This window comes from Onychomys torridus, chromosome 19, assembly GCF_903995425.1.
Source record: "Onychomys torridus chromosome 19, mOncTor1.1, whole genome shotgun sequence".
Classification (NCBI taxonomy): Eukaryota; Metazoa; Chordata; class Mammalia; order Rodentia; family Cricetidae; genus Onychomys; species Onychomys torridus.
Window position 1 is genome coordinate 38,480,180 of NC_050461.1, and position 5,082 is coordinate 38,485,261.

The window sequence follows — 5,082 nt, forward strand, 5'->3', positions numbered from 1 at the left end:
TAAAATTTTAATTAATAAAAATAAATAAAAATAAAATATAGGACCTCACTAGACAGCAATTACTGGTATCTTATTTTTGAACTTCTCAGTCTCAAGAATATGAGATGTAAATTTCTATTGTTCCTAAAATATGCAATCTGTAATAAACCTAATGAATTTGAAGAATGTGATAAGACCCATCAATAAAAGACTTCAAACATGAAGCAGCAAGGTCATTGGTGAGTAGGCTTGTTAGTACACAAGGCAAATGGGAGAGTACTCACATATACCAGAACAGTGCAAATTAAAATTTGTCAATTTATTAAAAATCTGCATTTAACAAGTATTGTTTTTTTCTTTTCTTTTTATTTATTTATTATATTTGTGTTTTAATTTTACATATCAGCCATGGGTTCCCCTGTCCTCCCCACTCCCCTCTCCCCTGCCTCCCCCGCCTCCCCCCCCCAGCCCCTCCCCTCCATTCCCATCTCCTCCAGGGCCAAGACTCCCCTGGGAATTCATTTCAACCTGGCGGATTCAGTCCAGGCAAAGTATTGTAATAATAACTGATTCTGGTAGGAGATATAAATAACCACTGCAGGTGACAATTATCTAAAGACAGAAAAGTTGGATGTCCTCAACATGCCTCACCACAAAATGCAAATTACTTTTATTTAGCACCAATGAACATTAACTTTGTCATGAGAATATCTGACTGACCTCATATGCCCCAGTAATTAGAGTTATTTTCATAATGAGACACAGCAACAGAAAGCAACACCTAACTTAATAAAAATAATAAGTCCATTGAATAGAAAGTAGGGATGATTCTAGAATAAAACTGATCTACAATGTTCCAATGTATTAAAGTCATAATAGATGAAATATAACAGAAGAACAATTCCAGACATTCAAAATAAAAAACATAGATATTAAAATTAACTGAGCCTGAGGAGCAGGCATTGCATTTTAAACGTATTGGTTTGCAGTACCAAATGTTCTCTTGTTCTCGATTTTGATCGATTGTGGAATTTCATAAGTCTCTGTCTGTTGCAAAGAGAAATTCCTTTGAAGAGGAGAGAAAATGACACTTACATATAAGGACTGGAGCCATATAATAATTTTTAAAGAAACAAATATTATTTTAAAAGATAATAATGCTTTCTCTAGTTACAGACACTGATTTTATACTCATCTTGTGTACTAGGTAATAAGATCAGGAGAGGCTTGCTGCCAAACTCCAAATGGTGCAGCAGGTACACTACTTGCAACAATAATAAACTTGGGCTGAATAAATGAAACAATTACCTTTGAAAAATTAAATGCAGCATGCGAGTTTATATTGAACCATGGTTTATAAAAATAATTAATTAAGTTGCCCAGGAATATGAGAACTGATCTACCTTCAAAATCCAGCTACCCACTCTTGGGCCCCAAAGGACATTTTATCCTATCACAGAGACACTTGCTCAGCCATGTTCATTAGTGCATTATATATAGTTTCCAGAAACCGAAAACAAGCTAGATGTCCCATGACAGAAGAATAGATCAAGAAAATGAGGCACATTTACACAATGGAGTGTTCTTTAGCTGTTATAAATGACATTATAAAATTTCCAGGTAAAAAGATAGAACTAGAAAAAAATCATCCTGAGTGAGCTAAGCCAACCTAGAAAGATATATATGTTATGTATCTGTTTATATGTGGATATTAACTGTTAAGTCAATGATAATCAAGCTATAATCCACAGAGCTGCAGAGGTTAGGCCTAGAGTAAGGAACTGGCAGGGGTGGGGTGGTACAGATAGATCTCTTCAGGAAAGGGAAATAGAAGAGATAGTTATAGATGAGTGGGTGGGGACCAGAAAGGGAGTATCAACTCCAGAGCAAGAAGTTTGAGGGGAACAAGGGAGGGGATATGGGGAGAGATAGACAAAATTAAGGGCCATTTGAGGGGTAGTATGGCTGACTAAAGAAGACAAAACAAGGTGAATATCTATAGGTACACTAACACAGAAGAGGCAAATATCATGGAGCCTCAACTCCAATTAAAAAAAAAAAAACTATAGGCAACTAGAAATATTCTTTTACAGGGATCAGTCCCTTGTTGGCTATGTGGTACCAAGTGGTTAGCCTAAGAAGATATGCATTATATGACAAATAACATTTTATGACCTGGTAAGGTTGTATTTATATATTTAAAAATCTCTTTTGATATAGAAATAAGAAAAATGGTAGATTATTGACTGTACTTTAATCCAAAAAAAACCCAACTATTAATCTTACATGTTTTACATTAGGATTTTGGTTTATTGATACTAATTTAAAGTTAATTTACTATACTGTATGTCTATTTCTATTCTTGTTTAGGATATTATGTTTATGCAGCTCACCTAAAATTTTAATATATAATTAAGGAATAGAGATTAATAGTTATCCATAGTAGCAAACTTAAAAATAACATAGTCACATTAGGTATATTTTCAAGGTCGTATAGAGATATATTTTAGATAGATAAGCAATCTTTAAGCACTTCAAAGACCTACAGAATATGGCATTTAAAGTGTTTTAAGAACATAGACTTTACTCAACAGTGAGATACATCTGCTCCTGCAAGCACCAATTACTTCAAAGAGGATGATGAGCAAAAAAAATTCTCCATAAGGAATTTCTTTTCTTTTCTTTCTTTCTTTTTTTTAATATGGAATGCTTCATGAATTTGCATGTCATCCTTGTGCAGGGGCCATGCTAATCTTCTCTGTATCATTCCAATTTTTAGTATATGTGCTGCCGAAGCGAGCATAGAGTTTCTTTTCTTTACAGCAAAAGCTAGCCATGTAGGCAAAGAAAGTGTCCTTGCCTCGACTGCTGACCAAATTGGACAAGTAGGACATAAAAGAACATGACTACAGAACTTTGCCAAGACAAGGTGGGACAGTGCTTCAAAAATCCTGCTTCACAATTAAGTCTTTAAGATATGCTAGGCCTGCAGGATGAAGATGGATGCCGCAACATTGCAGAGGATCCTTGGGTGATTGTCCAGGAAGTTTGAGGTCCCTGTAATTAGGTAACATTTCACCCTTCTGGGGTCTTTGATGGAGCTGAAGATTAAATAGTTATAATTATAGCTTTCCTTGGTTATAATAGAAAGTAAATTTATGCAAAACTTTAGACTCACCAAGATAGATACTTATGTGTCTTCTCTAAATTTTTTGCCAAATGCAAATGGATTAGATAGTGTTACTGTAATTCTTACTTAATAACATTTTGTTGTATATAATCTTGCTATGGTAAAGGAAAATCTTCCTTTTACATTATAACAAAGAGGGGAAATCCTGTAGAATATTTATCTTGTACACTGTGAAGATTTGTCATTCAAATTGGTTTAATAAAATGCTGATTGACCAGCAGCCAGGCAGGAAGTGTAGGTAGGGCAACCAAACTAAGAATACTGGCAAGAGACAGGGCTGAATCAGGAGTCACCAGCCAGATGCAGAGGAAGCAAGGTAAGAATGCCAGACTAAGACAAGGTACTAAGTTACATGACTAAAGGATGGGGGATGCCTTTCTGTATTCTGTGAATATTTATTTCTTTGATTGGTTGATACATAAAGCCATCTGGCCTATGGCAAGCAGGAAATTCAAACAGACAGACAGGAAGAAGGCATAAAGAGACGCCAGCTGCCACTGGAAGGAACAACATGCCAGCAGACCAGTAAACCATGGCCAAATGACAAGGTATAGATTCATAGAAATGGGTTCATTTAAGATATAAGAGCTAGCTGGCAGAAAGCCTGCCATAGCCATAGTTTGAAAATAATATAAGCCTCTGTACATTTATTTGGGTCTGAGTGGTTGTGGGACCAGGTGGGACACAGAAAAACTTCCAACTACAGCTAACTATATATACGAATTAGAGGCTAACTAGCATAAGAGCTAGTTAGAAAAAGCCTGAGTCACTGGCATAGACTTTATATGTATATTAAGCCTCTGAGTTAATTATTTGGGACGAGGCAGTTGGGATAGGAAATGTCTGCCTACACTCTTTCCCTTTCTGTTTGTATAAAAACAACAACAACAACAAAAATAAATAAAAGGCCACAATTTTTAGAAAGAGTAAGATCAGTCTATAGGAAAGGCTTGAGGAAAGAAAGGGAAGGGCTATAATCATCTTTTAATTTTAAAAACTCTCCTATATACATTTAAAAGATCATGTAAAGGCCCAAAATGAATTTTGGAAGGTAAATGTGAATTCTGTGAATTATGAGTTTGCTATGTGTATTTTGGGGGAAAAATGCATAGTTTAATCAGGGTTTGGTTTGCTTATGGCTGCTGGGAAACTGTAGAACTACCTATATTTAGAAGTGTGTGTGTGTTGTGTGTGTGTGTGTGTGTGTGTGTGTGTGTGTGTGTGTGTGTGTGTGTCTCACTGATAGTTCTGGTTTGCTTTTATGTGGAATCAAAAGAAAGGAAAGGAAAATAAACATTGCCTCCATTAAGTATGCATGTCTGAGGGCCGTGCTTACACAAAGGTGATAGATGAAAGGAATGGTTTGCTAACTCAGTTGCTTGATAGGAAAGGAAGACATAGTAAGGCAATGGTACTGGAGAAAGTGCTCCAAACTGTGTGGTGGAATCTGATCTCAAAATATCTCCCTGCCTGCCAGCAAACCAGTGCAAGAGGCAAGGAAGGCATAGTCGGTAGACGGCCTCACATCTGCCTTCAATCAATTCTTTATCCTGAAATGCTCTGCTTCTCTCCCTTGTCTCTGAAGCTACCCTTCCAGAGCCCCAAGGCCTTGGGAACACATGTGCTTCCCACTTGCAAACATCTCTTGGCTTCAGGAACACTGTCTCTGATAATTTAACACAAAACTGAAAGTACACACAGAATACTTGTATTTCAATTCAGTTCAAGGACTTAATGGCATTGTTCTGAACCTCTTCTCCCAAATTGCTTTCCAGATAACTAGTCTACAAAGCTATAACAAAAGGAAAATCTGAATGCTGTGTTAAATGTGTATGGTTTTATTCAAATTTTATGAGACTGTTTTAATAGCTTATACTAGCTTTCATGATAACACATTTATTTTAATTTGGGTT

At 36.1% G+C, this 5,082-nt stretch overlaps 1 non-coding gene across 1 annotated transcript; it reads right to left on the reverse strand.

Annotated features, from left to right (window-relative positions):
- Positions 1–2,674: 2,674 nt before the first annotated feature.
- Positions 2,675–2,782, reverse strand: LOC118570739. The gene has a single exon (XR_004943233.1). It is a non-coding gene; the product is annotated as a U6 spliceosomal RNA (small nuclear RNA).
- Between the last annotated feature and the right edge of the window lie 2,300 nt (positions 2,783–5,082).